Source organism: Siniperca chuatsi, linkage group LG17 (genome assembly GCF_020085105.1).
Source record: "Siniperca chuatsi isolate FFG_IHB_CAS linkage group LG17, ASM2008510v1, whole genome shotgun sequence".
NCBI classification, from domain to species: Eukaryota; Metazoa; Chordata; class Actinopteri; order Centrarchiformes; family Sinipercidae; genus Siniperca; species Siniperca chuatsi.
The window spans coordinates 17,428,251-17,455,644 of NC_058058.1; the positions used below are offsets into that span (position 1 = coordinate 17,428,251).

At 39.9% G+C, this 27,394-nt stretch overlaps 1 long non-coding RNA gene across 1 annotated transcript; it reads right to left on the bottom strand.

Annotated features, from left to right (window-relative positions):
- Nucleotides 1-6,094: 6,094 nt before the first annotated feature.
- Nucleotides 6,095-8,619, bottom strand: LOC122864506. Its single transcript, XR_006375240.1, has 3 exons — nucleotides 8,462-8,619; nucleotides 7,833-7,926; nucleotides 6,095-6,294 (listed from the first exon to the last, which is right to left on the bottom strand). It is a non-coding gene; the product is annotated as an uncharacterized LOC122864506 (long non-coding RNA).
- Between the last annotated feature and the right edge of the window lie 18,775 nt (nucleotides 8,620-27,394).

Below are 27,394 nucleotides of genomic sequence, written 5' to 3' on the forward strand. Positions count from 1 at the left end.
GCATAATAATGTTTTAGGTCAGATTCTGGTCTTTACCCAATTTTGACCAAATATGTTGTTTTGGCTTCGTAGGGCATTATAGACTGTTACATACATTCTCTGTGCTCTGTTTTTCACCTTTGTGAAATTATACATTTATCTGTCAAAGACCTGCGAGATGGATCATGTCATGAACTTCACGGCTGAAACAGGGCACTCATAATCCGTCCTGACATCAAACCAAAGTCTTGTGTTTTCATAGTGACAACTACCAGGGATAGCGTTAAACTGAAACATACCCATCTGTTTCTTTCTGTGTGCCAACATGTCAGATCGGGTTAAAATCCGGACGGGTTTAAGTGACAGTGAGGCCGTGGCGTGATCCCATACTGTCTCAACTATCCAGTGTCATGTTCACATGCTCGGACGAATTTATCCTCATTTTCAGCTGAGCTGTGATGACTGTCATAAAAGCACAGAGAGGTTTCGGCGCAAAGAATGAAATATAACCCAGATATTGTATTCGTAAGTTATGTATGTGTAACTAGGTGGGGTAATTTCCATTTTAGATATTTATGTTCCCCTCAACCACAAGCATGAAAGTTTGGGTCAAAGTATGGCGCTTAATGCGCACTGTAGTGTCAAAGGGAAGACTTCTTTAGGTTTCTGAAGATCAAAGTAACAGTAGTGTTAACATATGCTATTTTTTAGATTAAAAGGCAATTCTGCTTTTTGTGGCTTCAGTTTAGAATGATGTGTGCTGAATCTGTGACAGACCAGGGTCTGTGCTGCAGCCATGTTTATACATTTGTTTAGTTAACTTGACATTACAAGAGGAAGGATTAAGGTTATTTGCTTTCTGACAGAGAGGTAAATGAGAAGATTGATACAACCACTCTCATTTCTGTTCGTTAAATATAAGGCTACTGCAGCCAGCAGCCGGTTGGCTTACTTTAGCACAAAGAATGAAAACAGGGGGAAACAGCTAGCCTGGCTCTGTCAAATAGTAACAAAATCCACCTACCAGCACCTCTAAAGCTCAAGAGGTTTGTTTAATCCATACAAAAACCAAAGTGAAAGAACAACAATTCGCCCTTTTACCGGAGATTATGTGCCATACAATTCTTTGGCTGCAACCAGTAACTTCCTGGAGTCTTCGCTGGTTGCCTAGCAACTGCTCAGAGCCTAGAAAAAGTCACATAACACACATATACATAACCCTTTAGAAAACAGGGAACTGTCGTTTTTACACTTAGGTTTTTTTATTTCAATTAGTGAGCTTCAGAGGTCCTGGAAGGCGGATTTTGTTTGTACCTTTGTACAGAGCCAGGCTAGCTGTTTCCCACTGTTTGCAGTCTTTATGCTAAGCTAAGCCAACTCGAACTGTCCGCCAGAAAACAAATAAGTTTATTTCCCAAAATATTGAACGAAACATATTTCCATTGTAGTCGTTGATGTAAAGATAGTAAAGATGCAGGAGTTCAGGTGACTGGGCGACATCATACTACTAATACAACCAACACAATTAATACCTATGGCATCATCAATAAAACTGTATACAGTACTGCATGTTATAGCCATGATCTTCTGGCTTCAGGCAGACTCATCCCTATATTCTAACCCTATTTGAAAGGCTGTTGTCTGTATTTTAATGCATCTATCGTAAGAGAATATGTATGATGACAGTAGAGCTAGAACCCATTGCACATATTTGATTTATTACTTTCTTTCCATAAGAATGGGCTGTTTGTAGTGTTTATGTGAGCATAATTCACATTTTGTACATTTACATGCAGTAAATTCACATATCTGCTGTCTTCATATTCCCACATTCTTCATATACCACATACATCGATACTTGAACCTTTACCGTGAACCAAATTTTACTTTGCACAGGATATTATTGGTTTGTTTTTACATGGTACATATTCTGGGTTTCTTCTGATCCCATATAAATGGGGGAAACCATTCAAGACAACACAGGATAATTTTGATGAGAATGAATGGAGCTGAAAAAGTAGCCTGTGGTCAATCCATACTGGTTAATTGAGGCAGTTAAGGTAGAAGCGACTTAAAAGCCCAAGTCCTCCTTGACACTGATGGCTGTCCTATAAGGAACCCTCAGTAAGGCCCTCAGGTCTTTTGATAGGGCATTCGCCAGCGTCCTTTGGGACTGTTTCACCCCCCACAATAAACAGGCAGCCCTTTGTCACTGGAAGTAGGGGGGTCTGAAGGGTTGCTCCTCGTTATTATTTTCTAAAGTAATTATACCTTATTATCTGTGTTTACTTTAGCGGGGGTGCGAGCGTGCAGGTGTGGGCCATTCGGCAGTGGGTTGGCAGTCTCACTGGTGAACGCACCCCGAGTGTCTTTTTTTTTTATTCTCTCCCCTCCATCTTTATGTGGAGGTTTTGGGGGGTTTAGTAGTAGTATTGTAGCCCTGCCGCTAATTTCAGCCCAACAAAAGAAACGTGCAATTAGGGCTATTATAGCAGCAGCTGCATGCTTCCTAGCTGTGCAGCGACAGCTTCGTCTTCTCCCTGGCTTGGTGGAGAAGGGATCGGAGAGGGGAGAAGAGCAGGGCCTGCAGCAGTGGGGAGAGAGCTGGAATGGTCACACTAGCATCCAGTGTCTGCAGAAAAGAGACGAAAATATAGCCTGGGAGGCTGGTGTGTTTCCTCAATGTAGACACAGCAGGGACTCTCGCCCACAGGCTTGTGGGCCTTGAGAACAATGGATCTGCCATCTCCCAACATGAAATGTTATGAAATAGTCCTTGCCACAGTTCCATTGGCTGCTCTCTTGCATGAAGTCATGTGGTCTCAGAACCGCGTGGGCCAAGGGAAAACGATTTGCAAATATGAAAATGCTTTTTGAAGAATCTAGGCTTTCAGAAAGACAAGAATCAGTTTACAGAGTTTACGGCATTCAGTAGTTCCCATATTGACCGATCCAGAATGTAATGTGGTGAAAGTATTACACATGGCTTGGATTTCTGTATGAAGACTAAAGTTTGCCACCACTAACACAAGGACAGAGAACTGCCCTTTTAAAAGATAATCCATTGTTGAAAATATTTAAAATGCAACCTTTAAATGATGCCAAACTGTCCACCCAGCAGATTGTTATTCAGGTCTCTCTAAGTCAGTCAAAATCAGCCACAGTGAGCCTTCTCGTACATGTCAAGGTGAATCATGTGGGTCACAAAGGAACAACAAAAATGCTTGTGCAAATTAAAGTCATGATTAAACGGGATGAAAGAAGAACTAGTGCAGAGACACTGAAAAGCCTGGCGATCTGTGTGAGGTTGAATATTGAGGGCCCATCGAGGCCTTCATGGCGTCAAACACAAGGGACCAATCTCATGCTCTCAGCACAAACAAAATGGTCACAGGTCCTCCTCTGTTGCTCTCACTTACCGATTCTCTCACTTCACTGACTTCCCAACCCTTAGAATAATCATCAGGCCCAGGGCCCTTAGTTTCAAGGGCATAAACAGATCGGGGTATCACGTATATATGAGTCAGAGCTCTTTGAGTTCACTTGGTGAACATGTGACTTTGTTTTATTTCCTGCAGTACTTGTCAACAAAATATGTATTTTCTTTATTGACATGTATATCAGTAGCAGATTTTGTATTTTCCCAGAAGAGAACGAGAGACTGTCAGATGCTTGTCAGCATGCTTTCAGTTGCCAACATTTAAACGCTTGACCCGAGCTAACACATTTCCACTTCCACCTTTTCCAGCCTTTAATGCCAAAATCTGAGTGCAACACATTGAAGTGCAGAATGACTCTTTCCAAATATAAACTAAATATAAACTGATGCAAAAAAAGCAAATAGTGCTGGTAAATCAGCAGCACAAGAGGAAACTAACAAAAGCTAGTAGGAATGGCCACCCACAGGCAGAAGGCAGCGGTGGAAAAAATATTCTAAATATGGGAGAAATTATCATCATAATAGAACAATACTTACATAAAAGCCATTTCCTTCAAATTTGACTCAATTTAAAGTATTTGATGCTATGAAATGTCATAAAATGTCATAACGCCGCTTGTCACTTCTGTTGCATTAACAGGTTATAAGATTTGTAATGTCGAAACTGGTCTAATCGCTCGACACATACCACCTGTGGTGTTGTACCCTTTAGAAGCAGGAAGTAATGTCACACAGAAACAGTGCTAGGCTTAATTTACAATTTTGTATAGGGGATAAGGATGGCAAAACTTTTCTCATGGAATCAGTTGATGATAAAGCAATCACAACAAACAGAAATTTGTGTTTTATATTAGTTTATTAAAGGAATACAGTTACCGTGTTAGAAAATATTACACTGCACAAATGTTCCTTCTTAATGTTCCAATTTTGTCTGTAATTTGAGTCCTTAAAGTATTATTTTCTTGTCAACATCTTGTTTATTACTTGTTTTCCATTGAAATCATCTTGTTTAGGTATTTTGCTAAATCAAGTTTCATTTTTCATGATTCTAATTCTTTCATGTCAAATTACAAAATCTGTAATTCAAAGATCTTTGAGACAAGTTGATTGTATTGGAAATAGGTTTAAAGTATCTCACACTATGGGCAGATTTTTTCACTCGTTTTAGGGAGAAAACAATTTTAGGATTTGACTATAGGCAGAAATAACTTGATAAGATGGGGATTCTTAGCAGTATATGGATATTTACGTGAAGCCAACACATTCCTGTCACAGAATGCGTGGCATTTTGAGCTGATCGTATGTTTGGCAAATACAACAGTATTCAAAGTAACTAGTAGCTACATAAATTGGATATGGTGGGTTAAAAACTACATTTTCATCTCAAAATGAGTAAAAGCTGCACAAAATGGGAATCCATGGAATACTATGGAAAAAAATTATTCGTAAATACAGTACTTGAGTAAATGTATTTAGGTTACTTTCTACTTTGAGAAGCAGAGGATGGATGTTGTTTTCAGGATGAAAGCTGCTCTTGCAACCTTGGTCTTACTGGCATCCATTTCACCTCATTAGGACCCTGGGACTGAGAGTCGACAAAACACTGAGAGAAATCATTTTGCCGGGGGAGTGTGGCGGGGATAAATTGGCCTCTGGTTCAGTACAAGAGTCCCCGCTGTGACAAGCGGAAGAGAAGGGCCTGGCTGGCAGTAGGGGCAGGCCCAGGCAAGGCAGGCTGGGAGGCCTCATGCTGAGACCCCCTCCCTGCCTCTGACAAACACGGCAGTGGATAATCTCTCCTTCAGGGAATCGGCCCAGCGCTGTGGGGCTGTTATACAGCACAGTGCAGAGAAACTGCCTCTGTATGTGTGTAGCATGCACCACAAACACACTTGCATCGTGTGTACATTCACTACGCACATCTTATGTACATATCTGTTTCCCCCGTGTACACCTTTTCCTCTCTTCCTCTCTCATGCAGACATCACTTTGACAGTTTCAATAAACAGAGCCTTACATAAAAGTACGGTTGCTACAAAATGATTGCGAATATCTCTGTTGAGCACTTGAACTTGAGTAATATCGTGTAAAATTCATGTAGTCCAAAATAAATGCACAATGAGTCAGAGGGCAATAACAAGCTGTCCATTACAGGTAGATGGAGTTGACTTGGCAGCTGTTTTTCTGAGGAGATCAACAGCTCTTAAGACTGTAATTTGTAGATATTTCAGCCAAACCCTGAGTCATTTTCCATATAAAAACTAATAACTGCAAAGATGGATTTAGTTTATGTATCAATAAGAGCAGTCCAAGGACTAGGTGAAACGGAAGGACACAGGGCTACATTTCTGGTAATGAGCATCAGTCAAATTTAGTTATTGATTATTCCGCATGAATTGGGGGTATGAAGGCAATTATGATGTATTCATTTACCAATATATCTTGCTCAATTTCAGTAATGTTACTATACTACTAAAGAAATGCACACCAGTTTTTTTAGGTTACTTGACCAGGACAAGTCTGTACATCGGATTAAATATTATTAACCTGGACAACATACAAAAAAGGTCAAATAAACTCAAATGTAGTGTGTAAACAACAGCAAGCTTATCATCTATAAATGCCATTGTCTAAACATTTGCAGAATAGTTGCACAGTAAAAACACTCAAAGAAACTGTTTTCTCCGGACACTTTACTTCCATCAATATTTCTTACAAAAAAAGAAACAAATTAACATCCTCAAATCTCTCTTCCGGTGGTGTGAGGTCAACCATATTCAAATATAAATGTCCATATCCAATGTCATCGAATAATGAAAGGCTTTGTCAGCCGCTATGACGTCTCCATCTTGTAACCATGTTTTTCCAGCTCAGCCCTGCAGGAAGGAAAAGGAAAATAGAAAGATCAAGTCAGTAGAGATGATTACAGGTGGGTGGTTGAGGTATAAGTACCCTCCGCTATTGATTGTGAGAACCATTAAGAGATGGGAGTGAAAAAAATACATAAATATTGCATAATGCGTGCAGCTATGGATTTGATGATTACATATACATATGGCAGCTGTGCCCTTTAACAATAATCATATCTTTAAGAAACAACTTAATAGTACGGCTATCATAATTGGCCTAAATAAAACAATAGCATATTACTGTCTAAAGTGTACTCATAAAAAAATAAAAAAAAACAGACCAGCCACTTATCTAATAACAGTTATTGATTATTCAATAAGTGAGAGTAAGCCTTGAAAGCATGATGGATCTTATAATGATAACTTTGATGGGTAATGTACTACTATACTACAAGGTTAACACTATTAAAGTAAAAGATAGTTATGGTAGGTGTTTGTCTTCCTTATTTTTTGTGTTTTCAAGGTGTTTTCAGTACAATTTTCAGATACGATATAAGTGAAAAACACAACGGCCCAGTGCCATTAACAACAACCTAAGCCGTTGAAGAGGAACTAGAGGAAAAAAATGCAACCTATTGGTTTCCTGCAATTTCCAAATTGCAAGATGCATTAATATTGATCAAAGAGCAATCTGCAATAAGTAGATTCCTAAAAGGCATTTTGGTGTTGCAAGTTCTTGACCTACAATTCAAACTGTATAATAGCGAAAACCTCTAAATCTTTAAAAGACACTATAAACTATGCTTAGGATTTTCAGTTTCCTGTTTCATTTGGAATGTATTTCAAGAACTTTTTTTAAAATATTAAAATGAGACATGTCTAAAACTATAGTTTTGCTGCTGTTCAACAAATCAGGAACGCACTTGTAACTTGTCCTGTCAGAATGTCTACTTCTGTTTAAAACAACTTAATCTGTAGAATTTTGTTTCAATATGAACTGCAATTACATATATGTGGGCATATTTTGTTTACTCACTTGTATTTAATTTCTTGATAATACACATTTAAATAAAATTTAGATAAGTAACTTCAACCATTTCCCCTTGGTTTTACAGTAATACTTCCCAGTGCATACAAGTCAACAAAAATAGTTAAAAGTTAATTAGAATCCAAAGTCACTAATCACACAGCGAAATGTGGAAATCTTTCAACGGTCGATATCTTGTCATTCCATTACTGTAGTGCAAATTACTGGAGGAAAGGTGGGTCTGTGTGTCACTAAAGGATGTAGTAATCTGTGGATACATGTTGGGTCCAGTTATTAATCAAAGAGCTGTGTGCAAGAGGATTTGGCCTGCAAGTGTGGCATCAAGTGTAAGAAAATTAGTGAACATCAAGAATGACGTCAATAACTTAGTGCCCTATTAGTCACAGCATTTATGAAAATAAACCAATCCAACTGTGCCCAGCATCTTCCTTCTTTGACCTGCTGTACTAGACACACTGACAGCCTATAAGAGGAAGTGTAGCTAAACATAGTGAATTACGTTGAATGTTCAGATTACCTCAGTTGATTTGAGAAATCATCCTCTACATTGTCATCATCCCAGTTGTCTTCCCAAACATGAGCATCTTCATCTTCATCCAGCCCCGTCCAATCTAGGAATTAAACCGTGGAAGTTCACGAACATTAGAAAACAAAGACAAATCCTCTATCAGCAGCTTTGATTCAATCTGTTAGACAAAAAGAAACGTTAAAATACAAACACCGTAGGTGCTACTGACTGTGTAAACGTCCACTTAGCTGTAGCTTACTGTTTACCTGAACGGCTAACATTTTAGCTTCTCGGCTCGCATTAATGTTAGGTTAGCTATCTAGCAAGCAAACGTTAGCAAGGGAGGTACAGCACACACGCTAACATCATAAGTAACGTTACATGTGAAATAATAAAAGCACAATCACTGTGACATTAAAAGAGAGAGCTCCATGGCTCGACTATACTAAATTAGGTAAGTTAGTTAACTAAATGAGCGTGGTATGTTACCAGCAAGTTCGCTAGCTAACGCTAATATGGCTAGGCTAGCTGAGTCACTGTTACAGGGCCCAGCACCGGAAAAAAACGTAACCGTTACCGATAGTCAGTAAAAAGAAAACAGGAACAGTAGGACTTCAGCTATTATCTATATTATCTACCCTCAGCTGGGAATTCTTCGAACTCATCATCCTCCTCCAATAAACCCAGGTCCACGGTCTGTTTCTTGTCTGACATGTTAGCTGAGCCGCCGCTCTGTTGGTGTTTGTTAATGAAGGGCTCTTTATACAGTCTATGCGCAGGATTGTGGGACGCTGAAGCTGTTCGAGCGGGTAGAGTTTGCGCTAACTGCGCAGGAAAGCACAGCGGTCTCAACGCCTTACAGAAAAGCAAGGTATGGCAATTAAGTAAACTCAATGTGCTTTACATTAATATGCATGGGCAGTCACCCAGGGGCAGTAAATAAAACCCCAACACATTCACCATTCAGACGGCATTGACACAGCACACACAGACACACACACTCTCTCTCTCTCTCTCTCTCTCACACACACACACACACACACACACACACACACACACACACACACACACACACACACACATACTAGTCATAAGCTTGATAAAATAGTAAGGTTTTCAAAGAGGGCATTACAGTAGTCTAACCTATTTGAGATTAATACATGAACAATTTTCTTCAAATTTAGCATGGGATATAAATCTTCTATAAGTATCAAAACTTTTGATACAATTTTCAAGTTATAAAAGCTGCCCTATGTTACTGACTTTTACAGTTCCATGTCCAAAAGACAAAGTGACTCTCAAGTGTGAACGCATTTCCAGTCTTTGATATTTAGGACTACAAGTATGTGATTTTTATTTAACTGGAAAATAGTCCTGGGCATCCAGTAGCCCAACTGATATCACCAATACAGTTTTACTGGCTTGTCATACTGTAGATGTGACAAGAAAAGATTTTGAAATTTTGATAGGTGCATGTTGTATGCTGTCCATATATAATAATAAATAATTCAGAATAATTCAGTAATAAGAATTTTGTAATTTAGAAAAGGAAAAAAATATTTTTCACTGTGTTCACACAGTTACACATTTGGAGTTTTATCAGTAGCAAAGTGGGTACTAATGTGCAGATTGATGTAGTTGATATTTTGTTGTGTCTTGTGGTTTATTGGGTGAAAGCGAATATTTCTTACATAATTGAGTTGCTGATCATTCTGGGTAAATTCAACATGCACAAATCTCAACGGACTGGTTCCAAACCCTATAGTTTCATCATTTTATTGTAAAAGTCTAACAGCGTGGCACCCTAATTAAAGATGTAAAGAGCATAAAAGACTTTTAGATGAATTTGTTTTGATGAGAACTTTAAAATGAACTTAGTGCCTTGCAGATATTGCTTGGGCTACTGTAACGCATCTGTTTGCTTGCTTCTGTTTACAGCATGGACGGTTTTCAATAACAGTGGTTCGACATAAAAAGGGTAGAGAAAAGCTTAGAAAATACTTGCAAATATTTGGGAAAACAGAAAACTCTCTCTGGCCCTCTGAATTTCTCCCTGTATGTTTCTCTCTCTCCCACACCACCACAAAAGCCTTGTGCAGTCCTCTTTCTTCAAAACATATGCACACAAGTCAGTCAAATTTCAGCAAAGATTTTTCATTTAGGAACAAATGCACATTGTAACCCATGTGGCCTGCTCAAATAATGAAGCGGCAGCCACAGCTTAGGATGTATTTTAGATAAATGAGAGCGCACATTTACCACAAAACCACTTGTACCACAATGAAAATTGCTCTGCAGCTGTCATATGTTGACAGATGGAGCAAACCTCAACTTAGGCTCAACGTACTTATTCTATTTTCAAATTATTTTGTAATCATTCTAAGCCTTTACACATGACAATGCCACAACATTCAGAGGAAAGAGGAACAAGAGACATGGAGAGAAAGTGCAGGACGTAAATGCCACTGTCTTTAAATAGCCTCATTCCAGTTAGATGTAGAAATGCATGCTTAAAACTACAGGTTTTAGGCATTAAAAAACATTTTAAACAAACGAGAACACATTTAGTAACATTCATGCTTATTGATCCTTTTAAGGCTGCAACTAACGATTATTTTCATCACCGATTAATCTGCAGATAATTTTCTCGATTAACTAATCAATTGTTTGATTCATAAAATGTCTAAATATATTGAAAAATACCTATAAAAACAATTCCTAAAGCCCAAGGTGATGTCTTTAAATGTCTTGTGTTGTCCTACCAACGGTCCAAAGATTAAAGATATTCAGTTTACTGTCACATAAGACAAAGAAAAGGAGCAAATCCTTACAATTGAGAAGCTGGAATAAACAAACCTTTAACATTTTTGCTTGGATGATTAATCGATTATCAAAATAGCTGCAATATACATAGCTCTTCAGTTATTAGCTGCTCTCAGGGCCTGACTAACAATATTCCTGACAGCAGATTAAATTTGTCACTACTGTATGTCCGTTTTTAAAGAGACTATTGAACTGATGGGGGCAATCAAATTTAATTAGGCTGTAAGCTATAAAATGACAACTGAAGAGGCAATTTCATTCATATCTTCAGTTAGAGTATTTGATTTCTGAATGATAGTCTGTCTTGCTTTGAGCTTCCGTCCCTGAAGTACAGCTGCTTCTGGTGCCCGCGTCACTCAGTCTCAGGTGCAGGTGAAGCCCTGGGAAGTGGCTGCAATGTCCGCCCAGCATACCTGAGACTGCAGTTACACCGCGCCTGGCGCCTGGAGTCTCTGCTGGGGTAAAATAGGAGGGGGGGGGGGGTCATAGAAGGGAGATACAACATGGCCACCGAGACAGACTCCACCATAACTAGTGTCTAAGTAGCAGCATCACATTTCTGTCCTCTCACAAAGCCCTCTGGGAAAGGATGGATGGTCTGCCCCCCCAATCCCGCAACCCCACCACCAACCACCACTACTGCCTGGCTCTTTATCACAGGTCAATCTCATGATATGGCCTAGAGGTGAGACAGTGAGATGTGGATGGATGGAAATGGGTGGAGATTTAAGAGGAGAGAAATGTGTGTGTGTGTGTGTGTGTGTCACCAAATAATCCAGATCACCTCCCAAAGATAACAGACAAGACCTCTTCTTCCACATGTCAGAGAAAGTGACATAGGAAGACAGACTATCTGCTGTCTCGTCCAGCCGTATACTTGCTGTACCTGCGGACACTTTGTCTAGACGCCCCCTCCCAACAATTATACTTTGCATTGTCATTTTCCCTGCCTCAAAATGGAGGCTTCCTATGGTGCCACTCAAAACTGAGCGTGTGCATACCTTAGAAAGTTCAATTGTGTTTGAGCTTAATTTTGCTGTCAAAGCTGTAAAAGTATTAAGACAAGAAAGTAATGGGATATATGAGTTTAAAGAAATGCCCTGAGACACACAAGAAAGTGATTATCATGGATTAAGGGGACTTAACTAGCCAATTAATGAGGTAAATCCAAGAAAAAACATGTAAGCTTTGCTCCTAGGAAATCTGCAGAGAGAGCGATGTGCTTCCAGGATATGTCTGTCAAGATCCTGTATTAAATTTAATCCCAGCCAGTCAGTAAGTCTACTCCATTGTTTGTTGTGTGGAAACCCAGTCTCTCTTTTCATATAAATACTTACATCCAGTACAGAACAGTGGATATTGATTATTTCATGCAGAAACTTGGTAATGCAATCAATGGAACTCCCATAGGAGTCAAATGAACATAAAAATGAAAAAAGAAAGAATCTTTTTGTTTTAGTTTACAGAGCCATTTTTCTGGGGGTCTCGTTCATTGAGATGTCTGTCATGACGAATTTATGTTTCATATTTTCCCCCCTGTCCGTCTTGAAAAGCTCTGTCATCTTGGGCTTGAGGTACAGTTTGCCAAGAGGCTAATGGCCCTTTATGACAGTACAATCTGATGCCTGTCCCGGCTAGCCTCCAGGTAATCCTGTCCACCTCGGCGGCTTAGCCCTGCTCGGGCTTAAGTTGCATATTTTGTTTTTATCAGGACACTGCTGATAAATGCTATCAGCGAGGGAGAAATGAAATATGGGGGGTCTAGCTCCATTTTGCTTGAGCCTCTAGTTGAAATCTAGAGTTGAGGAACAATGACACCTCTATTGGTGGAGCTATACTAGTCTATAGGGTTGGAATGAACATATAGTTACAACAATAACAACAGTTATTTTCCAACACAATATTGTTACCAACACTTAGGTGGTACAAATTCCCCTCATAGGCTTTGTAAACCATTTTAGATTTTAAATTTCTTTGCATAAATGCATGATAATCCTGCCACTCAAAACACTTTTAATCACAATTACAGCAGTTGTACTTTTAGACCTCCAAAATATAATTTAATAAAATCATAACATTACATGCTAATTTATTTCCAGTAATGTGCGCTAATAGTGCACTACCTCTGTGTCCATGGTCCAATACCATGGACCTATACAGTATGTGAAAAGCACTCACACACTCTTACCATAGGTGACAACCCCCTCTGTGAAAAGCACTCTTATTGGAAGTACCCATTATCTGCTAAGTCTATCCTCATGCTGACACTAAGTCATTAGCTTAAGCTGTCCTCTGAGTAAAATCATTGTTAATTTCTTTGGCAATGGTGCATGGTGAATTGACACATATTTCATTGACTGCTGCAAATAAATTCCAGATAGATTAAGTAGTGGAACTCACAGACATAAAATATGACACCGTATATACAGGTGTATTCAAATTACAGAGCTCTGTGATGTTTCATAATTTCACTTAAAACAATGTTTTTGTTAGAAAAATAAAATAATTTAATGGCAAAATGATACATATTCTTTCTCCTTCACACTTATTGAGCCTTTGCTAATTTAGGCCTGAAGCGCGCGTATTGTGCTGTGACGTGTGCCAAGATCAGTGCCACAAAAGGGCTTTGTGAGAGATGACACATGTCACATGTCCATGGAGAAGTACTGGCTACCTGGATTTCTAACCTTTTTGCTTTAAAATGTCTTTAGCTCTCTCCCAGTGGGCCAAACAAATGCATCTTCCCTTATCCAGAGTTTATACAGGCTACTCCTTCAATTTTTGTGTCTGCTTGATATTTTAAGAGGAATATTACATATTGTTTGTTGCATCTATCATCACTCATGTATCTCTTTTCTTCCATTTTCTCTCCCTAGTCTTTTTCTTTCTCTCTATCTATCACACAGAAACAGCAAACAGATACACCTCTCTCTCTCTAGTTATAGTCATGGTATATCAAAGTGTGTGTGTTGCACAAAGGGGGGGGGAGCTCAGTGAATGAGTGACAAGACCTGCTCTGCTCTTCTCTGACACCTGTCAGAGCCTCATTTGTCATCTGTGTGCAGAGATGGAAATGAGCAGGAGTGACAAAACATGCCAGAGGTGACGGTGACGGCTCATCTCTCTCTCTCTCTGCTTCTAAATCAGTTGCACAGCTCGCGGCTCGTGTGCCGGCTGGCTGGGTAACAATAATTATCTACTCCAAGCTTTCAGATGAACCTTATTCGTAATGCAGTTATGTCACACCACTTAGGCATTTGAGTTGCAATGCTGTGGACGTGGCGTGAGGAACCTGCATTCCTGGATTACAGTCCATCTGCACATGTTTGATCATCTTAAACTGCAAATGAGTTTGGATTTGTGCTGCCATATATATCAGTCTGCATACAGGCCTATAGATGCTTAAAGCCAGACTATGTAACTTTTGAGAGAAGAAATAACTCATTCTTCCTCATACAAATGAAAAGCTGTCTTCATAAGCAATGAAACGCACCCTTGCTCAATTCAATACACTCAGAGGTTTTATTGTTACAGCCGTACTTGGTCTGGTATGACCAGTAGCTTATGGTGGCTAAAATTTGATGTAAACATTTCTTTATAAGGTCATAATGCTTACAATAGCTAAGCATTTTAGCATTATCTTATATTGTCATTTGTAGCCGCAGTGGCAGCTTCATTTTAAAACGTCTTGAATTTAGATAGGTGATACCCACAGCACATCGATCCAGCTGCAACTGTAGTGTAATCCAACTCTTTTCATTGTTGATTTGCTATAATCTCTAACTGACTAACTCTCCACAATTTGGTTGTACTGAATTCCATGCGCTTAATCCCCAACATGTGGCTGTCCCTAGCCCCGGAAAAGTCTGTGATTGGTCTGATTGATAAATGAAGCCCTCCTTATGCTTTTGGGCGTCCGTTCGAAGGGGGCCTCTGTGGGTCTGGACTATGTCCAGGAAACCTGGGACAGCCACTTATTAAGTAGTTAGACCCTCAAGACGAGACTGCAGACAAGGACCGCTGGTGGTCACCTGGGCTTGGATTTAGCTTTGGCATCCCTCAGCCATCAGTCAAGGTCTGACTGTGTTTTCATGTTGTCAGTGGGACACAATCCTCTCTTCTGCACTAAGGTCAAGGGTTGTGTGTTTGTTCAGCCTGGTCAGGTAAAAAGATGTTATTATTAGCACTTTATCAAAACAACCAGGAAACCATCCTCTGTTTTTAGAATTTGCATGTTAACAATCCAACTTTGTCCACAAGATAGGACAATTGAAGTCTGGATTTTTAATTAAGCATTTTCAGTCCTTGTTAACTTTACCCTCTTCACAGGTGTTGTTATTTGTATTGGGGAAGTTAATGATAAAACATAGAGGAAAGTATGCAAGAGTAGGCATTGAACTGCCCCCCTTTGGTAAAGTCATTACTGTTTTTTAATTGTTTCTTCTCCTTCAATGAATTTTTAAACAAAGATGCACAGTGTGTCTGTTCATTGTCAATTTTACAAGTTTCTGGGAGAAAAAGAGAAAATAAACATCTTAAATCAAGCAGAGAGGCTACAATATACTCCACATATACAGAATAATTGTAATCTTTCCTCACTTTGGTTCTCATTCACACATTCCAAATTTAGAGAAGGAACAAATAGTTTGGTTAGAGACATGTATGATTTATCAAGCTAGATTTAGTGCAAGGGGCATTAATGACACAGAATCAGTCCTTGCACCACAACAAAACTCCACAGTTCCCACATACTTTGCCAGACTGCATTTTCAAATTGCGGTAAAAGCCAGTGGTAAGAGTCAGTTTAGCACAGAAATGGAGGCAGGCATAAAACCAAAAATGTTTTCTTGAGAATAGCCATGGGAGAGGCTTAAGCGGCTCAGCCAATGATGTGGCACTCAGGATTCGGAGCAGAGCACCCTGGGTAGAGTCCAGATGAAACACTAGGAGGTGAAAGAGAAAGTGGTGATTTGTCATTAAGACTTTTCAAAGAAAGGCCAATGCCAAGGGTCCAATTTATGCTTGTTATAATTTCACCCCAATCGCTCCCCCATGCCCCTAAACGCATTCTTCTTCCAGGTATCCAAAGCACGCCACACAAGCTGCAACTGTATGTGATTAAATGCAAAAATATCACATTCCCCAATGTTTTTTTATAATGTTGCTTTAAATTTTCTACTTGGATTTTTAATTAATCATTTTGACAGAAATATTTTTAAACATTAATTGTTATAAACAGTCTCTGTTTAATGTGATGGAATCCAGTTCAGCATCTTTTTAGCAGCATTTGCACCAATGTTTGTCATGCAATATGTTTGGCCAATGCCTCATGCTGTATGTAATCTATTTTGGCTTTGACTCTGAGCTGTTTCTGGGCTCATTAATACCGAGAGAAGGTGAGGAAAGTCTTTTTCAGTGTAACTGCCAGGTACAGTTTCTCTTGGCCTGTGTAGCATTTGTAAAACATGCTCTCATAAAACTGAAATCAAACGCTCCAATTCTTGAATGGGATGTTGGAAAATTATTTACAGGCAAATAAAGTTGCGTGCGACCATGTAGCAAGCTGCCCAACTTTGGTGTATGGTTCTGTTTAGCAGAAATCATTTTCACTCCGAAATTTGGAAGTGTCGGCTGTGATTTGCTGCAGACTCTTGTTAATCCCTTGCACACACTTGAAAGTTGATCATCTAAATTTAACACAGCTCTCGCCTTCTGCAGACGGCAACAACATGATTTTTTTGTGTGTATATGTGCATACAATCACTTTGTGTGTAAAAGTATGCGTGTAGTGGGACATACATACCATTATATTCAAAGAATTCAGAGGAGGCATGCTGCTGTATACCTTCCTGCCAGCACACACAGACATACAGATGTGCATCATCACTGGTTGATTGTTGGTGACCTTGGCTAATTGAACTGGTAAAGGGCAGCCAGTTGTGCAGCTGGGGCCGGCTGTCTGGCTGGTCAGGGCAGTGGGGAACTAAGGGGAAAAATGGTAGCGTGACTGCGAGGGACCGCTGAGCAGCCATATCATGACCCCAGCAGACACACTCCCAAGTCTGTGCACTGTGCTGCACTTGTTTCCCTGGCAGTGACGGCAGAGACAAAAGAGCAAGGAACTTCCCCAGACCTTCATTTGTGGTGTTTGGACAACTCTAAGGCCCCCACAGTGCCCCCAGGGGCCTCTCAGCTGGCCCAGAGAGGGAGAGCGACCAAGAAATAAAGCAAAGCAGTGAACACTGAGCAATTAAGACGGGAAGTGTGTGTGTCTGCAAGTGTATGTGTTATGAGCTATGGGGTGATGAGGAATCTATGACATTGTTACAGAGAATTTATAAAAGCCACTTGTCATGTATAGCTGCAATAATTCTGATTTCTAATTAGAATTTACCAAATAAGGAACAGTAATTTAATTTAATTTGCATATTAGTTGATGACATGAATTTAGAAGATAAATCTTGCTCCTATTTTATTAGTTTGGGAAAAGCCTTCCTTTTTATTGACCGTGTCTATGACTTTTATGGACATATAAAGTCTGTTTCACCCTATTATTATCACTCAAGTATACAGGAAGCATGGATAAAATTAAATATTTGCGTAGTTTATGTGAGCAGGATAGCCATATCCAATGTTTTATAGAACAATGACTCATGGTTTCTCCATTGCATGTTTATTTGTTTGTTTATTTGTTGGCCATATATTTTGGTGGACAATGACCCACCTCAGCGAACCACATAAAGCAAAAGGGGAAACATTTGTAATGGCCAATGCACAGCATATTTTTTCCAGCAAACGTAATGGCCAAAACAGTGAATAAAACAGGCTGCTACTCCCTTGCGAACAGAAACAAAACCATCAGTCAAGAGAAACCAAAGTGAGTCTTGTCCCATGGATGTCTATAAGTGTTTAATTATCCTCATGTGGAGGGACAGAAAGAAAACAATTATAACGCTTTTGGTAAAGAGGCTGTTGTGAGTTGAGATGCCGAGGCTTCAAGGAAGTAGTTGAAAGGGCGAGTCAAAAAGTCATCAAAAGAGGTTTTTAGCAAGGGGAGAGACAGAGAGGAGAAAGGTTTGGGTGTAGTTACATGAACGCAACTTGGCCTCTTAGGATGACAAATTGTCCGGCAGTGGGACAGGACGGTTCAGCCAGCTGGTTGGCCCCATTGGCGGGTTGATTGATGGTGTTGATGTTCTAAATCGGCCGCCAACACACCGAGTACAGGACTGGTAATAGCGCAGCTTTAGATTGGCCCTGGAGATAGCAGGAAGTGGATGGGGGAATACAAGGAGGGGGGACTGCAGGGGAAAAAGGACAAGTTCCCATGCATGCATACTGGGATATGAGATTTGAACTGCAGCTGCTGTTTTAAAGAGTACAACAGTCCACAGAGGTAAAGTTTAGAGAGGGGAACACACTGTAATCGATCAACATGGGTTAGGGTTAGTGCAACTCTTATCATCTCTCTAACTGTTTAACCATCCAGTGACTAGACATTACAAATGGTGTGTTGTATATCATATCACCTAAGCATCTGCCCTAGATCTTAGTCATGTCTCAACAAAATACATGCAGGGTCATCATCACTTAGACAAAACAGCCTGAGGTCAAGGCGCGATCATTACTGTCAAACAGAGGTCAGAGCCGGTGCTCTCATGTCCACAATCGTCCGATCAACGCGTCTACAAGATGAGGACGGGGGAGGGGTAGTGTTGCAAAACTTACAACTTCCCACTAATTGTAACAGGAGCCCCTTTATCATAGTTTCAGACTCTCTTAATAACACACTGTACCTTTGATCAAGAGCAAGGCAGTCTGGGATTGTGTGGGAGGTTCTCAGATCTCGACATACGCAAAGGGAAAACAGAGGGCAGCTCAGGGTTGCACTGGATCCTTTCCACCATCATTGCAGAAGAAAAAGATTTTCCTAAAAGTTCAAATTGTGTAATTTCAAAGTAAGATTGTAGTTAATTATTATCAAAGTTAATGGGACTCACCCACCTGCCTAAAAAGATGGTTGGAGAGGATAACCTGGTCTTTTGATCCAGAATGAGTCAATTAATCAACATCAACATACTTGTTCTGTAGCTGTCGACTAAACATTTGACATCAGTTACTAACCCCTGAAATACCATATATGTTGATATTTATTGTTGCAGTTTCTTTTATTAGGTTGCAGAATCAATTTGCCCATCACACACAAACACAACCATGAGCATGCAGGTGTTTTACAGTAGTTTCCCAAAAATCCTCTCATGTAATAAAGTGCACACTTTTTAACTCTGTGAAGAGATGCTAAAGAGTTTAGAATGATGTAACTTTGAGTTGACCTGTTCAGTGAAACACCTCTTCTCTTCCATTATGTGAACATCCACAGCTCAAAATAATAAGCATTAAAAAGCTCCACATACCTGGTAATATCACCAGTAACACTGCACGCTGTACACAGCAGCAGTGTGAAGAGGTTAGCCCCTAGCTTTAATGAAATAAAATTTGAGCTGATTCTGGATAGTAATAAAATCATATGAAATTTAAAAGCAGCAGCTTGAATCGTGTCTGATTACTTGACACTAAAGGGCATAAAGGCTGCAAACAACTTTGCATGTTCATCTGTCAAATATTGACCTGTTCATCTTTCTTTGAGTGGGCCAGAGGAGTGCGTTAATTTAAAATAAAAGTGGGCTATCATCTGCAAAGAGGGGTTTATCACATCAAGTATTTTCACTTGCAGGGTAGGCTGTCATTTTTAAACTATGAGCATGGTGATATCTTTGTGATCATCCTTAAGTTTTGCTACTGAGTCTATTCATTAGCCTTTGTAAAAGGCCAGAGAACATAGAGTAGTTCTGGCTGGCTGGTTGGGGGAAGATAATGGGCGAGAAGCCAGGGAGTCGTCTGTATGAGCTGTTGTTGAGCCGATGTCCTTCTGGCCTTGGGCCGCTTGCAGTGGCGTCTATGAACCAGTCCCATTGTTCACAGCCTTACATGCGCAGACCTAGGCCTACACACACACACACACTTAGACATAATGGCCAGTCACGCTTGCACATACAGCAAGTGAATGCCTGGCACCAAGTCTACACACCAATTCAATGAAATATAATTCTTAACTAAATGTACGTGAGCAGTGTTGGGCAAGTTACTTGTAAATGTTACTTCTTACTCATTTAAAAAGTAAATACATTACTTTACAAATTACTCAACAGCAAAAGTAAAGGTAGGCTGCTCCATTGGAGATGCCTTTAAATATCCTAACTCCAAAGTCCATGTCCAAATTCTCCACACCCACACATCGTATCTTCTGTATTTAACATATGTAGACATTGTGAATTTAAGTAGCCAGCTTGCAGTTTGAGGGTATTACGGTACAAACTAAGTCACCAAACTGGACATTGGATCATTAACATCACTGCAATACTTGAAATAATTCCCTATTTATTGATATTTATTCATATTTCTATTACTGCTGTGCAATATCCACCATCTAATAATCTGATTAATCTGCTACACTTAACTTGACAGTACTCATTATTGCCCTACTACTTATTACTTATATTATTACATTGTATTATATCGTACCATACTTATCAATCTGTAAGTCCACTTTTGTACTTTACACTTACTTTAGCTTTTATATTTTATATCCACTGTGTACTTAATTTATCTTACCTGTATTATAGTGTATTATATTTTGATTTGCTTAGTACTTCTATTCCTGTGTACATTGATGTGATAGTGAGCAGCAGTAACGAAAGAGTTTCCCCTCGGGGATCAATAAAGTATTTCTGATTCTGATTCTGAGAAACGGGGACTACTCGTAAAAACATGACTCCATAGCGCTACTAGTGGTCAAAAACTCTACAGGGCACCTTTAACATCAACCTCACATTCAGTCCCTGTTGAGACAGCAAATAAACTGACCTCCGTAAATGTCGAATTAATGGAGATTTGATGAAACTGTAATGATTCAATGAATCTCAAATTGTAATCCCTTACATGCATTACATCCTTATTGAAAAAGTAATCACCTTCATGTAACACATTACTCAGTAATGTATTAGTGCCCAACACTGTACATAAAACGTGAAATGTAAATCACTTGCAACAAGAAATAAGAAATAAAATACACGCAATTCCATTTATTTTTTGTCAACATAATGAGGAATTGTTTATTTTGAATGTATGTGCAAACTCTTCACTGCCAGCATTAAATGTTCGTACTGAATATATCTGCAAAATGTTCACTGTTACTTCTAATAACTACAGCATGATTAAGATTTTTATTGTTATGTTTTGGCAACTCAAAGTACTTCATGAGAGAGTATCACTCTCTCATATTAGGCCAAAATCTGAGATATCATGTTGACAAACAAACAAATGAATGAAGTGACACTGTCTGATCCATAGCACAAGTTACACACACACACACACACACACACACACACACACAAACATACACACACACACACTGTTCACCCTGGATTCTTGGATAATTTTGGTCACTTTTCACCCTTGGCAGACTAGTGCTGTACAAATGACAGAGGCAGAGCAGGCCTTGCAGCTGTGTTTCTGAGACCTCACCCACCCCCTAAGAAGTACACATCCACACACACACACACACACACACACACACACACTTGTTCACACATACCACCTACTGGCACAGCAGTAGAAACAAGAGAACTGTGGTTACCTCACTATTGTGTTCTGTGACTACTGTGTGTGTGTGTGTGTGTACACGTGTTCATGTATGCGTGTGTTTGATTGTCTCTTTCTCCTTTATCTCATTCTCCCATGTCTCTCTCTCTCTCTCTCTCTCTCTGCTCCCTCCCTCTCCCTCTCTTGTCCTCCTCCTCTGAGATCCTTCTTCCTCGCCATGATTTCACAGACCTCCACTTACTCCATTGTGCCGTGAAACAAAAAATAAAAGAAACACAATCGCCTTGTCCTCTTTCTCATCTTAATAAGCAGCTCCAAGTTTGATAATTACACGTTCAGCCCGCCGCATGAGTTTCTATGCAGTGTTCACATCAGGGAGAACGCCATTGACTCCGCTGTTGAGGGGAGCAACTATTACGAATGACTGACAACTGTCCCCCTCCCCCTTTGGTCGGGGAGGCTGTAAAAGTGAGAACAGCGCCGATCAATTCTGTCTCCTCTTTAGGGAGTGTGTCCCTGAACACCAACATGTAACCATTGGAGCAGCCAGCGGACCACATACGTCGCAAGGCCCATAATCCATTCCATAACCTATCGCCATGTGCTGCCGATTAATGAGGTTTCTGTGGAGCAAGCGCCGAGGAGACGGCCAGACTGAGGGTTTTCTTCTGTGGCGGAAGCCAATCTGTTTAGGATTAGGGGAATAACTGGTGTGGCTGACACCGAGGCATCCAACATGCAGGGATAAGGAGAAGAGAATGGAAGAGGAGAGAGAAAAGAGGAAGGAGTGCAGAGAATGTGTTGACAGGGAGTTGATTGTGTTTTGGCAGGGGTCTGATCATTGGTGATGGTTTGAATCTATAACTGGTGATTGTCTTGGTCTAAAATCTGAGAGTTATCTGTGGTTGTTTAGTCTATTCCACTGCATCATATTTAGAAAGCATTTTAATTTCTGTATGAAATTCTGTTATGTTAATTTCCATTTTGGGTGATTATTGCAACTTCCAGGTATTCATAAATGGAACAGTTTGTGAGTCTTATCTTATCCGAGATCATCAAAATAAAGGAAACACTGTTCTCCTCTCTTCTGTTTCTAGACAGCAGAGACATACCTTATCTGACTCCTCCATACACAGAGGCCTTCTTTTGTGAACCAGTGGCCCACTCAGCCATTATGATGGCAATCTTGATGATTAAAGACCCGTGGAACAAACTGGGCTACCTGTGGCCATGATGTCATGTCTAGTCTAGAGCAACTGCAGTGATTAAGATTTAAGGCCATTAGAGAACTTTACTGGATGCTGTTTGTGGAAAAATATCAATTAGCTCTTGGCTACAAAAAAGCGGTTTATGTTTTGGATCTGAAGTTTTGGCTCTTAGTGAACATTTAGGGGCACATATAGGTGCAAATGTTGATTTTCTTTTTTTTTCTTTGGTAGGTGATGTATAAGAAACAGCTGTTTCTTGAAACCACACTTTTGTATCCAGACTTAACGCAACCAATTATCACTCTTGGATTAAAAGGATCAGCTCTTCAACTCTTGGCTCTTGGGTTAGTGGTAGGTGTCTGGGTTTGGATTCAATAGCACAGTGCCATATTAATCTAGCAGTGCAGAGTTACAATTAGTTTGAGGAATTGGCTACATTTGAATTTATGAAGTCTATATTTCAACCATTTTCCAATAAAGTTTTCTGTCATTACTGTCAAATTGATTGAAAACAGTAATTACATAAAACAATTTTTTTAAATGAAAGACATGCTAGCAGCAGCAGCTCTAAGACAGCTACTGTTGAAGGTGCACTAATCTATATTTTTATACTAACAATGGAAGAAGTGTCTACCTGTTATATGAAAAGTGTTACTTGTTGTGACAAACAGAGAATTATCGCCTGGCTTCTTAGTTACCCATAGCTCTTTGTTTTGGTTTTCCAGCCTGCAACTTTATTGTTTTGGTTCAGTCTCACCGCTTTCATCAACCACGTTTCCAGCAGGCAGCTGTGTTCAGCAAAAATGCTCTGATAAACCCACTGTATGCTACCTTCTCAGCGGTAAACAGCAGACTGACAAAGTTAGCGTCTAGGTGGTGAAAATAGTGGAGCATTTAGCAGCTAAAGAGACATAGAGATATTTCCCTCAGGAGTTGGTGGTGAACAAAACAGAGCTAAAAGGGGAGGAAATATTGGACTTATATTTGCCAGGTGAACAGAATCACAGCTCTAAATGAATGCTAATGTTGCTAATTGCTCGATGGGTAAACAGGCAACTGTTTGCTAACACATTCGCCATATCAACTGAATAAGGTGAAAATATGTTAGTGTTGTGTTTACAGCTTGTTGCTTTGCCCCAGTGGCCAAAACAAATAAATGAATGCAGCTTTAACATCAAATTATTTCTACTTTTCATGAATGCATTAATTGTTAATAGTAACTAGAGGTTTGAACTGAAGCTGACTTCCCATCAGAAGCCACAAAAAGCAGGTAGCTATCATTGGCATAATCTTGATCCTCATGGATCACAATTATAAAAGACATATATGGAAAAATGTTGACAAGTTAATTGTTTCTTTTTGTATTATACAATTTTTAACCATGAAGATTTAACAATTGTAAAACTTACCCAGAGCCTAGATATGCTCATTTTGTTAGATGTTGACTTTGTGTGTTCACTTCTCTTTACTTCACTGTATGACATGTACATTTGCTTTGCCATGCAGAATATTGGCCACTATATTGAATATTTACAACTTTCTTGTGTTTTTTTGTCATTGGATGGATGCACAAGGTTAAAAATTGAGGGTGAGTCTAGCAGGCAAACATTCTTTAAAGAAGAAAACTAAGGTGAGAGGTGACTGAAAGCAGAGCAATGAGATTGAAGAGAGGATGCAGAGCAAACAACCATTTAGTAGAAAGGTTGTTACAGGTGTGTAGAGACACACACGCCACTCTTTATGTGCACAAACCCCTGTGATAACTTGTTGCTTGTTTCCTCACCTCACTGCACGGTCATTTGGGTTCATAGGACCTGCTCAGTCCTCCTCTGCCCTCTATGACCACAGTTTGCCACAGCTTCACCTCCACCTCTGCAAACCACAGCGACAGGCATCCATATGTATGGGTGAACTCACAAATATAACACGGATGAATTATTTTTCTTTCCTCCTCTGTCTTTATTTTATTTATTATGATATATATATATATTCCTCTCACCATCTCTCTTTTCCCTTCCTCCCTCCTCCTCCTAAACCTTCTCACAGGTGGCTGTGCCCCAACCTCGCTCACATGGAAGCAGGCTCATCTCATCGTCCGGGGCCTCAGCCTCTGAAGCACTCCCCTGGGAGATTCCACCAGAGACCCAGACCTGCACTCTTAATGCAAATGTGCAGCTACACTCAAATTGAAAATCTGAGAGACTGTGGCCGTGGAACTTTTTTTTCACACAAGCAGCACAGAGAGACACACACACACAGTATGTAACACAGATACCAACGCGTGCAACTTAGACACACAACAAAGCACCCGCCTTCTCCTTCTTCGTCCGCCGTCCTCCTTCAGGGCAGTGTTATTTTTGGCTTGGGCTGGGACATATGTCACTGGGGAGTGCGTGTAGTGCCTGGTTAATTAGGGCTACCTCAAAGCAGGCATAAAAACGGAGGCGATATTTATTAGGCAGCATTTTAGCTGCTTGTCATGAGTGCGTGTCAGCGCTGTAAAATAAAGTCTGAATGAGTGAGTCAGAAAATGTTCTGTAACTAACCATGGCTACCCTGCTGCTTATGGAGAGACTTACATTTCAAGTTTCTTTGCTCCAATTCATGAATACATCCTGGTGCTGTGCTCCAGATACACTCTCACGGAAGATGTATCCCTCTTCCAGTAGTATTTATTTGTTGTAATCAAGCGGACAGAGCGATGTTTGTCCCCTAGTGCTTGCTGTACATGACTCCTCTTACAGCAGAGTTACACACCAGAAGCGTCTGTTAATGTGGGATCATTTATGATGGCCATTTTGAGGTGGTTATGTAAAAGCAGACTTGTTTAATTTTGCACTGAAAGTTAATAAATCCCAGAGGGAGTGTGAGTTAGTGTTACTGTAACTGTTGTTGTGATGAAAATTAGTTACACCCAGCAGGTGTTGATATACTTTACAAGTGAAAAGAACTTTGGTACATGTGCGCTGAAATGATATATACCCCTACACATATTTATTTCTTCAAAGCGGTTTGAATGTGTGGTTGGCCACAGTATAGACAGTTTCCCTGTTTACAATCTGGGATGGGTGCACAGCAGGGGGATAGAAAACTCATTTCCACAATGCCGTGATAGCTTATATATGGACATTTTCAGTATATAAAAATAAAGCAATTTGCTGGAAACCAGTAAAATTACTGTTTAGCTAAACAGTAATTTAACTACTAGAGGTAAATTTGTATGTGGCACTCAGCCTCCCTTTCCTAGGACTTTCTTTCACTATACTACGTTGATAGACATTTGTTGGTCCTAGCTAGCTAACATGACACATGTCCTGTGTCTCAATTCGGATACTTCCGTTAGTACACTTCCATGTTGTACACTGTGTACACTTACTTGCGTAGTGCGTGAATTTCGAAAGGGTAGTGTTGTCTCAAATCGAACATGGCTGGAAATGACGATTGCAACATTTGACCGCTTCTTCTTCTTTTTAATGGCGAATTGCAACCGTTCGTGGTACCAAATCATTACAGACTGCTAAATTAACTCAAAAAACGATGATGATGGCTGCTATCCGACAACAGTATAGTGTAGTGTGTGAAAAAACCACATTGAGACCATTGAGGGTGATAAGTGTCGAGCGTTCCACACTCAACTTTCTGACCATTATGAGTACACCATTCGGGTACAGTGCACTCGGAGTATTTTGTGGGAGATGATGCCTTGCTCAATGGCAAAGCACCTGCTGGTTTAACCCCCACTACCGCCTGTTAGTAACCTACAGGGGATTAAACCAGTAACCCTCAGCAACTTACTGACTACCTGAAGGCCATCCTGCAACCCCAAATCTCCCTTTCACAGATAATTACAAATGCCTGATATCTCTGCCTCATGTGAAACAGGGTCGAACAGAATATTTCATATATTAAAGAAAAGAACCAAGATCCACTATTATGATGGAAATTCTTCTTTGTCATCTTCTTTTTGATGGTTGGCTAATGTAAAACACAAGAGTATTCACTTTTCATTTTCTTTCCCTCTTACGTGGAATTCCAGAAAGAAGTAGTCCATCCAAGGAAAAACAAACATCCACCACTTTTCCCAAACCCTTCAATGTGACATTGATGTGTCACGCACAAACTCTTTGTCACCTGTTTGTCTTCCTCCAGCGAACACAAAGACTATTGTTTTTGGTTGTGTGTAGAGTATTTTGGCCACTTCACACCTGTCATTCACATCTATCCCAGCCTGTTCATTCAGCAGCGTGTGGGGAGGGTCATTTTTTTCTGTGAACTGCTTTCATTTTCCCAGTGAATGGACAAACATGTGATTGTCCAATTTATACAATAGACACACTACCTAATAATTGTCACACAAAGACAGATTGATGAACAGCCGTAAACGTGAAACGTGAATGACTTTGATGTTAAGTTGAATTCTTACATCTCAGCTGAGCATATCTGAGAGTAGATTGTTGTACTAAATTCAATAATATCATAGCTGCATCTTCTTTTTTTATCACCATATTGCATGTCTATGAAAGCTCCTATAACATTGTAATGTGAGCTGGTTGATTCAAGAGTTCTGGTTTCACGATTCTTGGCCTGGAGGAGAGTGGGTTGTGGTGAAGAGTGAGGGTGCCAACGGAGGCCATGTGATAGGCATTACCTCAGAGCGAGGGTCCATGTAGATGATTACGCTTTAAGAGCTTTTTAATGCTCATTAACACTTCTGGCTCCTGTCAGGTCTGGGTTTAAATCCTGGCTACTTCTCCCTGTAGCTGACATGAAGCTGTACCTGAAATAGAAGAGATTAAAACAGTGTACATTCTTGAAAAAACACATTTATTGTAAAATTTTGTTAAATTTAAATGGAATTTTGCAGACATTTCTTTGATG